The 16535-nt window shown below is 40.8% G+C and overlaps 1 long non-coding RNA gene across 1 annotated transcript; it reads left to right on the top strand.

The window, feature by feature from the left end:
* The first annotated feature begins 259 nt into the window (after nt 1-259).
* On the top strand, nt 260-16528 carry LOC146509026 (uncharacterized). The gene is made up of 2 exons (XR_014876972.1): nt 260-1570; nt 1663-16528. It is a non-coding gene; the product is annotated as an uncharacterized LOC146509026 (long non-coding RNA).
* Nucleotides 16529-16535: the final 7 nt, after the last annotated feature.

Here is a 16535-nt window from a genome sequence, read left to right on the forward strand (position 1 = left end):
AGCTAGGCTAAACAAAATGTCAGCAGTGTGGAACAGCCAACTTTAACTCAGGTTTTGGCAAAGCGATGAAAAATTCCAAGAGAAAATCCACGGGCAGTTAAAATAACAGAGGCTCTGACTCATTTTATCGCTCTGGATGACCAGCCAATGCCGGTCGTGGAAAACAGAGGATATTCTCAGCATACTCGAGCTGCGATATGAAATTGCGATAATGGTGCCAAAACTTTCTGAAGAGGTAAAGACAAGCTGTGTGTGTGCGTGTGTGTGTGTGGCAGAAGTATCGGTTTTTGTACTCTGTATTGGCAAATACTCAGATCCAAGTATCGGTATCGTATCGGTTTGAAAAAATTGGTATCGTTGCATCCCTAATAATTACCTCTCCACAAGAGTAGCACTTTTGAATACTTCTGTGTTATTTCCCACACAGCACGGCGCTTTGCCTCACCCAGCTTGTTCATTTTTCATTACAAAACCCATCCTTGCACATTTCTTTCCAGTGGCGACTCTTCACCAGAGTTTTTTCAGTCCAGCAGTCAGGCTGAATTTGTGACCTAAAGAGCAATATGATTGCACGGGGACTAAATAGTTAACTCCTTAGTTCATGAAGCAATTTTCAAGTTCCTAAAAAGAAAAAGAAAACTATTGGACACATAGTGTGCACAGCTTGGCTGCAGCAGAGCTACAGTCAATCAGCAACTATTCAAACACAATCAACCATGTTCTGCTACGGAGCCACACAGACCTCCTCTCCAATCACCAACACAATCACATCTGATTGCTTTTCATGTCTGCATTGGTCACTTTCCAAAAAAAAAAATGCTCGCTCTGTGTGTGGGAGACGGATTTCAGCGTCACAACTCGGAGAGAAATATCCAATGCATTTTAACAAAGAAAAACATGCGTTTATTGTAAGGTCCCCGTGTATTTTCCGTGAGTATAATCATAATTTTTCATGTGTTTTTTTTTAACTGTTCCCACCAGATGTTCTCTTTTCGCATTTCTATTTATTATTTCCTCTTGTGTACTTTGGCAGCAGGTATTCAGAGAGAGCGAGGGAGACAAAGCGCCGCAGCTATTTCCAGTTATTTACTCATACGCCGCACAAACACACACAGGGCCGTTTAAAAACTATCAAAAGTTGACTCCAGACGTCCTCTTTGTCGCTCTCCGCTCTCCACCGTAAAATATTCATAAACGGTTTTGCTTCCAGTTCTCATTGTTTGCATCATCCTCGCAGCCTTAATAGTGCAGCGTAAATAAGCAGGAGTTGGTTATTTAGGAGATGTTTGCGGTGTGGGTTGTTTTTCTGTTGGCAGAAGGAGATTAATGGTTTGTTTGCATTCCCTGCATGCTGTTTATCACAGTGATGTGATGGTGATACATGCAGGACATATTATGAAAGATAAAGTGGCAGGGAGGAGGAAGCTGTGTAAATGTGATTTACCGTTTACATGGGTCATAAAATTAGAGTTTATGTTCACATTACAGTTATTTTTCTTTCATTTGTGTGTTTAGCTTCTGACCTCTGGACATCTGGGTGACGAACTGAGCAGACTGTGATAATCAGCAGGTGATGAAGAGCACAGAAGCTAGTGAAGCGGTCCCTCAGGGGAGGAACTGAAAATGTGAAGTCTGACTGAATTTCTCTTCTCACATTTTCAGAGCTGTTCAGCCCCTGACTCTGCTGCTGGGAGCTGGGAAGACTTGACGAGGATGTGATAAAGAGATTTTAAATATAAAAAAAACTGGCATTTCTTTATTCAGAGCTGAAGCTGAATAAAGAAAGTTGGAAACCACTGTTTGTGTATTTAGCCTGTCTGTAGCCGGATCCATTGGGACCATAAAATATTCTTGAGTTTCCTTGTTAAATCTTGTAAAACTGATCGTGGTAAGTTCTGAGTTTGAGTCCTCTCAGTGTGCCGTGAGAAAATCGTGCTTGATGCCAACCCAAATTTGAATGTTGGGCCTCAGTCGTGCAGGCCTAGAAAGGGGTGGGGTACTGAATACTCCTGGACTGGTTGGTGGTTGGTGAGCCATTGCTGGATGTTGTTCATCAGATGAAAACACCCCAAAAATATTGCCGCACTAAAAACTTCCTTACGATTACTTTGATCTCTAGCAGGTTACAGTGGATGCCGTTAGACGATACATAGACGACGGCATCTTTTCTGCAAACACTTGAGACAAAACCTGCAAAAACCCTGAAACCTTCAGATTAAAAGGCCTGCTTTACTGCTGCAATCCACATATTTCAAGAAGCATAATGTTTACTTTAAATAGAAATGGTCTTTGTTTCTCAACACTTTTCAGTTTCACTACCTTTTGAACTGTTAGCGAGTGTTTGCAGACAAGTCGGCGTCTTCCATGCAAACTGCTGGCGACTGCAGCAACCTGCTTACAACTAAACAGTCACAGGGAGACTTTTGGTGCAGCACTATACCCGACTACCCGACCTTCAGACTGTCAACCGTCATCATTTTTCCAAAAGTTTTTTTTTTTGCTTGTCAATTTTCATTTTCTCTAGTACAAAAACAACATATAGTTATTATGTGGTTTTATATTATGCATTATATTACAGTATGCAGTACAGTGTGTTTCACAGAGATGATGCTGCACTTTGTAGGCTACAGCATCTGGCTGTGGGACTTTTAGGGAGACAGGGATGATAATCTGAGTCTGACACTGAGGTCATCAAAACAACTGCAGCTGCGGTGAATATGGACACCCATGGCAAGCAAGAGAAAACTGTCTCTATGACCTGTTTCAGCTATGCTATCATAAGGAAAGACAGAAACAGTTTACTACCTCATATTATTGCTTTCGTTCCCTGATGAAGGCTTCTGTGCTTGTTTTTAGGCTAAATTTAAAGAGATAAGAATAAAGGAATTCAAGTGGTTATTTGGAAAAAGACAGCATTTGAGTTTTTTATTTTATTTTAACTGCATACGGATTAGGGCTGCCACGATTAGTCGACTAGTCACGATTACGTCGACTATCAAAATCGTCGACGACTGATTTAATAGTCGACGCGTCGTTTGAAGCTTTGTAAGATCACAAAAGACCAGAAGTAGTAGGATTTAAGAGTGTAATAACGGACTGAAGCAGAAGATGGCAGCACTGCATGTTCAAGGATGCCAGCTGCCGTTAAACCCCGAAGAAGAAGAAGAAGCAGCCCAGCTCAGTTTACAACAATGGCGGCAGCTAGTTAGTTGTAATATTACTCTTATTATTATTTCTGGGTCACAAAATAAACGTTTAACATATTTTCAGGCGAGAATGTATCTGTGTAAACTTCAAATATCTGCTCAGTTTATCAAGACACCACATATTTTCAAAAGCGCTCCGACGTTTTCGTAGACGTCTGTTACCCACTAGCTCGATAGCTAGCCGGGGGCTAGGCTCACTATAGCGTGAGAACACCGGACTCCCGGCAAGTCCTTTTCAAACCCACTGCCGTCTTTCACTACTTAGGTTAAACATATGTCACTTAGATAACTTCAAAATGTTATTGTTTGGCTTTTTTTTTTTTTAGTATTTTATTTGTTCCTGAGTAAATCGGTTTGGCTGAGATTAAAGTTTCTCAGCCAAAACGTTTTTACACAGCTGAATAAACATCAAGCAGATGACTGATTATCAGAAGTGTGAGATGCTCGAGAATATACTCCGGTGTCCTGTTATATTTTAGATAGCAAGGAGTTTATTAAACTTCACCGAAACAATCTGCAAATTTCATTAAAATTTAATAAACTATCATCTTAGTCTTTATTTTTAGTTAGCACATACCTTAAACGCTTAAAGCTGTAAGCTAATGATAGTTATATAAGAGCAGATGCTGCTGGTGCAATAAGCTGTACGTTTTACGTCCAATGGATGATGATCTGATTAGTCGACTAATCGCAAAAATAATCGGTGACTAGTCGACTATCAAAATAATCGTTTGTGGCAGCCCTAATACGGATGATTGAATGAATGATCTTTATTATCAATAAACATAGTAAAAAGGCTTTGCCTTTGAATAAAAACAATAAGTAAATAGAGTGAATAAAAACAACCAAAAGAGGAGGGAAACAGCAGCATTATGCACATATTATATGTGTTTGTATTGAAGTGTGTATTTCAGTGCCATGTTTACAGTAAAGTGTGTAGTGTGGTGGAAGTTGTCACTTTAGAGTAAAAACTGTTCCTGTTTCTGTTTTGATTGTTCAGAACTGTCCTGTCCTTGCTGATACTGTCTGCCTTCGTCAAACTGATGGCAGAGATGGAGTCCAGATGTGCAAGCTCCGTCCCAACAACGCTCTTTGATGCTCTCACCACTCGCTGCAGCTCTTTCCTCTCTGCAGCAGCACAGCTGGCATACCACACTGTTGCTATTTGTCAGGATGGATTTCACTGCACTCCTGCACACTTTCTGTAAAGGTTTGGCTTGTTTTAACTTTCTGAGGATAAAGAGTCTTTGTTGTGCCTTCTTGACCAGCTGGGAGATGTTAGTGGACCATGTCAGCTGCACTGTGAGGGTGACTCCCAGGTACTTAAGGCTCTCTACAGTCTCCACTATTTCACCATGAATGTGGAGTGGGAGATTTGTTTTGTTTCCTGACCCCAGATTCCTTGAAGTCAATAATCATCTCTTTAGTTTTTGAGGTGTTTAGGGCCAGATCATTGTCTCTACAGCACTCAGTCAGATGGTCCACTGCCAGACTGTAGCTATTTTCATCCTAAAAAGAAATTAAACCAATGATTAATTATGGAATCAGAGGTGCAGATGGAGCTTTGGGCTCAACATACATCCATTGGGAATACCAGTGTTTTTGATTGATGATATTTATTGTGTTTTTTATTGTATTATATCTATATTGTATTTATTTTTTATTGAGCTTATTTAATGTGTCTAAGCTTTATTTGTTATAGGGTGTATTCAATGTTTTAACTGTTGTGCACTGTGTGAATAATTTCTGGTCTTTTGCGATAAATAAACTGTATTTTTATCTTATCCTCATTTATGTCTCTGTCCTCTCGTCCAACTGTGGTCTCGTCTGGATAGAAAAAAACTCGAGGTGACAACAGGAAATACCCCCAAAAGTACCCACGTGAGGTCTTAATGATGCCTACATCCATCTTTTATATGCAATCTATGTTTAAAGAGAAACAGATAGTTGAGTGATAAATAAAACAGAGCCAGTAGAGCCCGGAGCTCCAGCCTCGCCTTCACTAGGTGGCCGGTCGATCTGAGGTTGATATAAATGTTAGAGCGGTAGTTTCAGAAATGGAGCACCGTCATGGGGAAGGTGGTTCTGGGAAGCAGTTTTCACAGAGATTTCTGTCCCATTATCATATTTTTGGATTATAGCAAAAATTATTTGGTTGGCAATAAAACATAAAGTAAATACTTTCAAAACATGTGGTTTGGCAGGATAATAAATCATATTCAGCTGTGCTATTTTTGGGATATGGCACTGAAATAAAGTTTCATGACTGTGGGGCTGTCTTGAGCCCCCCCCTCCCTCCATATCCTGCTCCAGACTCCGCTGGTCTCTTTGGGAGAGCCTGGTAGGTGAGCAGAAGCTGTTCAGTATCATTTCAAATGATGTTATTTTTGAAACCAAGCAAAATGTCTGGCAGGAGAAGATGTTTGTTTATTCATCGCTGAAAGCTGGTTAGTTTGCACATTAGCCCCCGAGGACAGAGTGACATCAACCTTTGAAGCCCAACAACATGATCGTAATCCCCTTTTGAACACGAACATAATTGGCATCAGTTGTTGAAAGAGGCGATGAATGAAAAAAAGATGACTGAGAGAACGGTCTTGATGTAGCTTTACATGCTAATTATTTGGCTTATCTGCGTAATGAAAGAACAGATCAGTGAATAAATGTGTTTGGAAAAGGGAAAGGTTTAATTTCTGCAATCTGAAATTCATCAGTCCCTATTTCAAAAGGAAATTATTTTTTCATCATCAAAACATCGTTTAATTGGAAGCAAAGACCCAGAAGAAGATGATAAGTTATAATCGCAATCTGCTTTGTATTCACGGAGAAGAAACACCGCAACTTGTTTGGATAAAAGTTTGAAATAAAACAGGGCGATACGATCAGGTGCATGCGAGTTTCTCAGCCGCGCCGCCTGACAGATCGTCTTATCGAGCAATGGCAGCGATATCTGCACACTAAACAATCTGGTGTTTGCGTTCACTGTCAAGCAAACGTGTTTCTGTCAGAAGGTGGATTCAGATGTGTTTCATCATCATCAGCAGCCTCAGCAGCAGCTGTCTAATCCAGTCAGTTACAGATATTTAAATGTTAGAGCTGCTTAACAAAACAAACAAACTCAAAGACTGTAACACAAGTGGAGCAGCCCAAAGTGAAAACGCCACAATCCACCTGGATCTAAATTTCTTTTACCTTCGTCCTGATTAACTGGGATCAGTGAGGTCTTAATTTTCCTGATTAACATCTAAAGTCTGCCTTCTGCTGCATTTTGCATTACTGAAGCCGTACATCCTCTTCTTTGCAGTAAATTTGTTTTCTGGAAACCCATCAGGGAAAATTGGATTTTTCGCTGACTTGTCATTAACAAGCCGCTGGATGTTATTTACGGAGAGAAATCTGTGCAAACATAATTCGTGACAGAGGAGAAGATGTTTGCTCTTTTCCAGCCCCATCTATTTTTAATGAATTTGACTTTTTTCTGGTACAGGAAAACAAATCGACACTCAGAGAGGATGACGTGCAGTGCTATGTTTGCCCTGCAGGTGACAGCAGTAGCATATTTATAATGCAAACACGTGCACCGTGAAGAATAAGGAGAACCGAGTCATCCTTATTGTAACGTGATGAAAATTCGACAGGCCAGTTTTTAGCTCATTTCCAGACTTCCACAAACAAAACTTTGATTAGCTGTGGTGCAAGCTGTTTCCAGAAACCAGCAGTGTTTCAGCCAGCTTAGTGCTCTGTGCTTTCTTCTGTGACCTTTTGCTTGAACCTGCAGCACCGAGGTTTTTGTCACAATGAACGCCACCATGAAAAACAAATTTACAGCAGATCTGGGAAAAGTACAGAGGGGGGAAAAAATCCATCTCAATCAAAATAGACGACATTTCGTTCACTGCTCTGCGTAACCCCATTGATGTCTTTTGCGATTTGAAATGCTGAGGGGAGCAACTAACCCCCCTGACTGTTGCTGTTCTCACCAGACTCCAGCTGTGTTTTTCTCCGCTGCAGGAAAGCAGTGAAATTGCTGACTTCCCCCTTGGGTTTAAAACAGCGACATGTAAAATTAGGTCCTCTCTGTTCTCTGTGTACAAGCGCATGGAGATGTTTTCTGACAGGTTCATTGGCTCAAAAGGGGGAGAAACAAAGGGAAAAACAGAGGTTTGCATCAAGTAACTGGGATACTGGGGAGTTTTCTCCGATTTTGCTCACAGAGCGATGCATTCAAGTGCAGATAATCTGATATAATTGGTAGAAACCTCCGGCACAGAGCGGTTCCTTCGTGACTTCGCTCTGGGAAGCTGTGAGGTTATATTAACCTTACCTCACCCGGCCAGGACCTCTGCTGAGCGTGCATGTTGTTTTCCAGTGACAGCCTGCCTTACATTCATGCGTACCGGCTCCACCTCTGGAGCAGCTGGCTGTTATTTTCCTCTTTCCACGGCAACAGCAGCAGCCATGTAAGGTAACTCAGCAGACAAAAAGATTACTTACAGCAGTTCACTTTACAGCTACACTCTTAGAAGTAGGGGTAAAGGCCATTCCTCTCCTTAAGGGTACAATCTACAGAAATGTATGTTTTTACAACTGGAAGTTTAATTGATTAGCCCAATTTGACCTTTTTGAGGCCCAAAATGGTACATATGTGTTCCCGAGCATTAAAAAGTGAACATTTGTGCATGTTTCTTCTTCTTCTTCTTCTTCTTTTTAAGTGCTTGACAAGGTAGACTGTGTTTAAGCAAACAGGAAATTAACTAAGATAAAAGTACAGTTTTACTGTCTTGTTATTCTGTGATCTGTTCAAGGTGCACCAGCGACAGCTGGGGTACCTTTGAATTTCATAAGAACTGAAGAAAACTAATAAATGGATGTTCCTTTATTTTATTAAATTGAATGAATAACTATGAAACTGTCACATCAACTAGGCTGTGGATTTAAATGTACTCCTGTGCCTGGTGAGCTCTCTCTGGAATTTTCAATTCACTTCAAATTTTAATTCAGTTTCATTTCTATAGTGCTGAATCACAACAACAGTTGCCTCAGCTAAAGCCCCGACAGTCAGACGGCCCCAAATGAGCAATATAAATATAACTGGTGTTTCTAAGGTAGCTGTAGGTGCAGATGTGAAACAGATAAGGCTTTGAGTGGTCAGTAAGGCTAGAAATGTGTTATTTCTGAGCAGTTGAATGATAACAAATATGCATAATAACAATACAATATTTTATATTTATTCTAGTGCGTTAATCTCGTTAAAATGATGTTAACGCCATAACCGCATTAACGCGGCAAATCTCCGTTAGCGAGTTAGCGCAGATCACCCAGTCCGTGGGGCTGCATGGCGTCAACGCATTAGCACAGTTAGCTCGTTAATGCAGTTAAGGCGTTAACGTCATTTTAACGAGATTAACGCTGACAGCACTAAACCAGGTCAGTTTTTGTATCACAAAAGGCACAAACTAATACACATAAGTGCACCCTGTCAAAGGGATAACAGCTATACCACAAAGGATAGTACCACAGTGACAAGCTGATATACGTCTAAGGGTACAACAAGGTACTTTATTTTCTGAGTGTAAGAGGTTTTTAAGGGGGCCTTTTAATAGCCAGAGGTCACACACATCACCCACTTTAGTTTAGTTTTATTGGGCTGGCTGAAGTGGAAGCCATCTGATGAAGCCATGTTTTATTACTTGAAAGTTTCAGGAAAGAGAGAAAGAGAGAAGAGAGAAAGTTCTCTGATTTTTTTGTTGAAAACCTCAGCTGCCTTTAAAACACCTCCCACAGAGAGAATCGTGCGCCCTCGGCTGTGCGAGAATGCTAATCATAACCTAACTAGACGCCCATGTGTTAGATTGAACATTGTGTAAAATCCTTTGTGGATAAGCTTCCTGCTGCTAAAGATCACAGTGTAAGTTTGTCTCCTTCTGTAATAACCTTTACTGAGGGCATTCTCCAGTGTTGTGGCCAGAGGCGGAGCCGTGGCCAGGCAGCGACGGGCGGAGGGAGAAAACGATGAGGTGATGGTGGGGAAATTAAGTGGAAGAGATGTGAGTTAATTGTATTATATGTAGAGAGGGGCATCTGGCAGAGAAACCTGTTTGCTTTATTTGTCAGGCAAAATAATGAGTAGGTCCAGTGACACTCGTGCTCTTCGTCTCTGGCTTCTGGTGAGTCGGCTGTGAGAGGAACGTTAATCATCGCATCAAAACTATTTCGTACTGCAAAGATTCTCATTTCTCTGTGTGTGTGTTCCACTTTTAAATAGCTGCAGAAAGGCCACACAGAGAGCCCCGCAGTGCACAGTGGGCCTTATCGCCAGGCATGCTGCAATAATGTGACTGTTGTCAGTTACGCCGTTCGGCATTTATTTGCAATGCTTTGTAATCCCCAGAGGAAGATAAGTAGTAGAGGCATTTAGGTGGAGCACTTTGTGACAGAGCATGCAGAGATGCTGAGATCTTACTGCCCACGCAACAACTGAAGCAGCTCGCAGATGCAGCACTAATCAGAAAGCGTATAAACATTTAGACACTCTTCCGTGCATATTCAGACAACGGCATAATCTACACATGACTGCTGTCAGAGGGGGAAAGGCTTAAAAGAAGTAGGCATACAGTTGTTCTGATTCTTGGGCATTAAATAATGAATTCATTCACAGCCTAACTCTGATTGTGGAATTGTGGTATTTATAAGGGAGACCTCCATCAATTTCCCATGTCAAAGCCAGTTAACCAATAATGGGAAGTGCTATTTTTAGAGTAAATCGTCTCCTGTGGCTTGAGTCTGAATTCATCAGGATTTGTAAAGAAAGGCTGTTACATGGGAGGCATGCTGTTTGAAGGGTTATATGTATGCTGGCGTATGATTGAGGGTGATGTTGGAAAAATGCACCCCAAAATAATTCCTAAAATAATTATTCACCCCTTTAAGTTTAAGATGTTCTAGATTTCCAAGTACTGAGTGTTTATGTTTAAAATATGTAGGCTCAGCTGATGGAGGTTTGCGTTGATATATATTAGGCTGTTTTTTTAAACAGTAAGGATATTGGAACATTATTTCACACCAGCTGTTTAATGTTTAAAATGTCTAAAATGTTTAGTTTATACTAATGTCTACAACACACCACAGCTGTATCACAGAACTAAATAATGAATAAATATAATACAGCCTACAGACAGCAGTCTCTTTTTTTATTCGGTCACATTATCGAGAGCCCTCATTGGCCTCCATATCAACGTATGCACAAGTAATTTAGTGCTGTTTACACATCTGGATCCTTTTACTGCAAGTTGGCTGGTTTTATAGATATCAGCTGTACAAACGCAAGAATCCAGAAATACTTTAAAAACACTCAGCAGCAACGTCTCTTTACAGAAATCATGGACAGGTTGCCCCCAAAACCATCACAAATCTTGTCATGGTCATTTAAGTGTTCTTGCCAACCCTACTGGTTGCGGGCTGTTGCCTGAGGTTCATGGCGGTCCCTGTGAGATTGATTGCCAAAGCCCCATTCAAGCAGGTCTAGAGACTGGTTGGCAAGTAGTTGGCAAACGTTTGCAGACAAATGGCATTGTGTTGATTGTAGCAGTAAGGCAAAACCTTTACTTTAAAGGGCAACACTTTTGTGATGTGATGTAAACCACTTTCTGGTTTATAAGCAGGTCTAGAGACTGGTTGGCAACCACAGATTGCTGGAAAAAAGTGTAAACTGGTTGCTGGAGGTTGCCAGCAGTTGCTAGTGTGGGACTGGTTGCAAAGAGGTATACAGTGCTTCACTGAACAACTCCTTGCAGTTTTCCTGGTTGCTAGCAGGTTGCCGCAGTCACCTTAGTCTGCATGGCAGACGGCCATTTGTCTGCAAACACTTGCCAACTTCACTAGCTGGGCCCACGTCCTCATTTTAGGTTTGACAGCATTTTAGTAGGTAAAAGTGAATGCTTTGACATGAATTGAGCTGCGGTTTGGGGAAGCCCTCAAAGGGGACTGGTGATGGCTCCTGGGCCTGGCAGATCCCCATGCACTAAATAGAAATGAATAAGTTAAAGAATTGAGAACAAGGAGGGAGGGTGGGGCACGTAAACGAGAATGAGCAGCTTGCAGAACTGGGGGAACCTATATAGATGACAACCGGAAGAAGCGCGTTTGGAGGTTTGGTCCTGCTCCTGAAATTCCGATACATAATCTCCAATACTTGCTAAGTGGTAGTGAAACTGTGAAAACTAGTAACAGAGAATGTTCACTTTCAAAGTAAAAGCTGCACCTAGTGAAATAATGTTGATTGTAGCAGGCAGGCAAAACCTTTACTTTGAAGGGCATCACTTTCTGTTTCTCTTTTACATCACAGCTTTCAATACAACTTCCTGAAAAGTAGCGTTTACACGCAAGTCAGCATCTTCCAAACAAGCTGAGGGTGACCATAGCAACCCAAAGGAGATTTTTGTTGTAACATCCACTTTACAAGTGATTTTACCAAGCACCAGCCATCAACCTGCAGCAACCACTGACCAACCGTTTGGGGAATACACATTTCCCCCATCAACATTTTCCCCTTACAGAGCTTTCCCAATGTCCTCGAGGCCTGAATGACTTTGGCGTTAGGGAGTGATGTTATCGGTATTTACTTCCTGGCATGTTGTCACAAGCATCTGCAGAGTGATAGGATTAATGAGTGCAGTTCAGTAAAATAGAAAATAGTTCTTACGTGAATCTCACATCAAAGCCTGCGGATGTTTTTTTTTTGTCACTATGAAGCAAAATAATCGAGATGCACATCATCATAGAAGCAAGAAAAAGCATGACGATTTCTTTTGGGTTGAACTGCAGCTTCAAACTGAGCAGCTCGAGCTCAAACACAGAAGGCACAAAGACTGAAACGACACCTCAGCATGCAGAGTGGCTGTGGTTTAAACCTCTCACCGTGGGATTAGTACACAGCCTGCTCTCAATACCGCTGAGTTTTACTATGCAAAGTGATCTTAGTTCTGGGCTAAAATTTATAAGAACTTATAAAAGTGGAGAAAAGATTACTCAAACCCTTCTTTTAATACTGCCAGGCAGCTGAATTACGATACAGTGAGAACCCATAAGTGGTCGCATGAAAATGACAGAAAATAAAGGACCTGGCACAGCTCGGAGGATAATCCTTGTCTACTTCCTGGTGTATTGCTCATTAATCAGGCTATTGTGGCTGTGTGGGTCAAGGCCAGGGTTGCTTAGCACTTTCTGATTCTGTTCTAGAGATTGTAGAAAATGAGGAGTCACACAAAACAGCAACTATCAGGGTAACAGGAGCGGGCTAAAGTACTCAAAAGCAGAGGCATAATTAACATTACACTAAAGTGGCTTTTAACAACTTCAAAGCCTCATGCTTCACATGTTTTCAGGAAAGTGCAAAAACACTCACTCAAGTGCTAAATGTCAGTACACCTTTCAGATACTTGAGCTTTTCTAGAGTAATTACATCTTTCAGTACTTCCATGTTAGACAGCCAGCGGTATACAGAGAAAATTACCTCCAACTCTATGACCTGCAACATCAAAGGGGGCCTGTGCTCATTTAAAGCTCCATATCTTTATGATTGGTCTGCACTAGAGTAGCTCTGCAAGTTCATTATAATTTTTGCCTTATACTGGGGCTTTCTGCACACCGCCCGTTCATCTGCTGTCTGCAACAAGCCTGCTCCTTTGTCTTTCAGGTCACATCCCTTGTAAACCAACTTTCTTGTGATTGGCTGCCCCTCCCAATTAGAAGATCAGCACATGGATGGGCCTTCTGAGCTGATAGCCAGAGAATATGAATGATATCCCCTCTCTTTGGCATCAGTTTTCTCTCATTCATTTGTGGAGACTATTCAAACTTTATGCTTAATTGACTGGTAGTTTTCTTTGACTGCAGGTAGAAAGAGAAACCTCAAAGACTGTAAACATATTTTCTCATATTCCAGGTCAGTAGCAACAACACAGTATGATGTGAATCTCAAGTGGTGGGGAAAGGGCGAGGGTGCTTCAGTGTGGGGAACATGAGTGTCGCCCATAATAATGGTATAGGGTTGTGCCTTTGCAGGAATTTTCAGCCTTTTGAGATTTTTTGGTTTTACAAATTCAAGTCTTAACAAATCTACATGTAGATCTGCTCTGTCTACACGAACATCCACCCAAAAAACAACATTGTGCAGCTTTCAAGTACATAAAAAAGCAACGAGTTTGATATGACCCTCTCTCAAGAAATGTAGGCCAATCAGAAGCCTACAAATAAAATCACATTACACATTATTGACAGTCGGAAGCAAATTTGTTTTCCTTGTCCACGTTTAAATGCAGAAATAACAGAGCCTTTTCTGAATATCTTTACTCTGGAAGGACCTTTTCAAAAGATCAGGTTTTGCTCAGAAAAACCCACATTTACCAAAATTCTCACATCAACACGCATGAGTAAAAGTTTCAAGGTGTTTTCTCCTGATCATGAAATGTTCCCATGTGCATGCTAACTTTCCCAAGCCCTCCCGTCTCATGGCTGTCTGGATTTGCTGCCATTCAATTTACTGAATTGCATTTGTTTTGAAGGGTTTGTTCATTTCAGGAGATAAAGTGCACGATAATGGACAACTACAGCCCCGCTTTTCCCTCCCTCCAGCTTAAATTGCAGTGAAAAGCAAGAGTGGAATTGTAAAACACATTTATCTGCCTCCGACAACCGTCTCCTTTCTGAATAATTAATGCTCCGGGCTTTATGCGTCTTGCGTGGTTTGTCCTTGAGGGCCTGTTGAATCGGGACATTGAGAGACCGGGCTGCTGGTGACACACACGGCCGTACATCAGACTTCCCGAGCGCCTTTACATTCAGAGGACTGACTCGACCAAACTTTTCTTTAGTAACAGAAACAAATGATTGCATTAAAAGCCGCTGCAGCGTCTGTCAAGAACTGTTAATGGAGGTGAAGTCATGCAGAAAGGGAAGCAATGAATGCTTAAATGTAACAGTAAATAAACTCTCATATAACAGCAATAACATAGAGTTTATTCACAATAATGCAGAATAAAATAAGGATAAAACTGAGTAGCAAGCTAGAACTCTGTCGTAGTGTGATCTTCAGCTTGGAAATGGCTAAAGTTTGTCTTTTTTAATAGCTGCTGTGTTTTGTGTTTTGAATCCAATTTTGAGTTATAATGTTTGTCGGACGTGCAGTGATTCCACTGGAGTATTACTCAGCCTGTGTTATCTACATTGTCTGTATAAAGATTTTTATTCAATTGTATGTTACAATTTAAATAACTGGCCAGGAGCTGCAGATAAAACCAAACCCCAAGAGCTAACCTGGACTCACTCAGGGTTGATTTTTCTGTTATCAGTGAGCACTGTAATAAAGGTTTTGCTGTATTACTGAAATGGAATGAAGGTGACTCTGGGACAAGCTATGACTGTAAGACATCATCAGTGTCTTTGAACAATATAGCCCTGACAGACCTCTCAAGTGTGAGAGGACTGTTGCTGCTGTTGCTTTGCTTGAGCAAAATCAAAGGAAGGAGCAGCAGCTCTTAGTCATGATGCAGCGCGATGCTTGAATGAACTGCTGGATGGTCTTTGAAAGGTTCCAACAATTTACTGTTACAAATTACTGTAAAAATATGGCACTTTTTGTACTGCAATGTACCGTTCTTTGTGAATACAGCTGGATATCGTAAACATTGATGCCTTTGAGGAAAAGCAAGCTACCGTATAGCAATCTTGCTATACAACAGCATTTGTTTTCAATTAAACCAGACTTGAGTCTTGCTCTGTTGCTTGAATCCATCCAAAATTCAGCATCTGACCATAATCATTTTATATAAAGCTCCATCATTTGGTGTAGAGTAAATGTAAAGAAACACAACATATCGTAGCAACCTGGGAGCGAGCAGTCGCTCTGATCATTAAACATTTTCCTGCTGTTGAAAAGACTCAAACAGAATGTTTGCAAACCTTTAAGTTAAAAATATTAATTTAGAAGTGAGAGATGCTGGGTTTACACTTTGATTGTTGTTAATATACAGTATGCGGAGTTTCTAGTGTTTTTGGTACTGAGAACAAGTGTTCATCTTTATGGTATTAAAGCATGCACTCCTTGCTAATTGGAGGGAGCAAGTCAGTTCAGTTCAGCTTAATTAAATAGAATTTTACGGGGCTGAAATTGTGGTCATAAATGTTTTGTACTTGTAAATCAAATGCGTAGCTGAGAACTGAGTTTTGTAACCTTGTAAACCAAAATGTCTGAAAATTTTATGTTTGTGCATCTATAGATGAGAATTTGTGTGTTTGATAAAAAATGTTTTTACACAAGTTACAAATTTTTTTTTTGTTAAGGTCTGATTACAGATTAAAAAAAAAAAAAAGTGCAAAACTTTGTGCTCAAGTTCCCTGACTGTGTGTGAGTTTCAACTTACGAGTACGAATTTTAACCAAACTTTTCTTCCTTCAGCTGATTGGTCAATGTAATGTCAATCATGGCTGTCGGTGGGGTGCTTTACTGAGCTTCAGGTCCTGAAAACTCAGTTCACAACTATGCATTTGATTTACAAGTACAAAATATTTATGACCACAATTTGAGCCCATAGAATTTCATTTATGTGACAACAATTCACAAAAACGGTCATCCTAGGGGCTTTATACTGCAAAGTAACACAATACAATATTAGAGTGAAACCCCGAACAATCAGACAATCCCTTGTGGGCAACACTTGTCAAAGGTGGGAAGGAAGAACTCACTAACAGGAAGAGACCTTATGCAGCACTAGGCTCCGGGAGGGGCAGCCATCTGACATGAGACACAGGGGGGAGGGTGGGGGGAAGCAAAGGGAGACAGGGACCTAATCTTAACTATAGCAAAGAGAAGATAATGGCATTTGTTAGTTGAGTGAAAAAAAGGAGGCGAGCAGATAAGAAATGCTCAGTGCATCAACAGAAATCCCCCAGCACTATGAGGCTATAGCAGTATAATTAAGGGATGCTATAGTTAGGAATGATCCAGCTCTAAATATCAGATTTATTGAAAGGAAAGTTTAAAATCTAATCTTAAAGGTAGGGAGGGTGTCTGAGACCTGAAAGCTTTGCCTTTAATTTGGAGACTAATCTAAAAGTGAAGCTCTCTAGTGGCAGAATATGGCATGATAAGGTACCACAGAGTAGCTGCATCAATAGATAAATTATTTTTATTGCAATCTTTGACATAATGAGGTCTATGACAGGCGTTCAGTTAGCAAACACTTTCATTAAGGGGCAACAAAGCATGATCTATAAACCAGGTAAAATGTCATACACAAGAGGAACTACAGGAATTTAAGGAAAAACAATATT

The sequence above is a fragment of the Neolamprologus multifasciatus genome, chromosome 11, assembly GCF_963576455.1.
Source record: "Neolamprologus multifasciatus chromosome 11, fNeoMul1.2, whole genome shotgun sequence".
NCBI lineage: Eukaryota > Metazoa > Chordata > Actinopteri > Cichliformes > Cichlidae > Neolamprologus > Neolamprologus multifasciatus.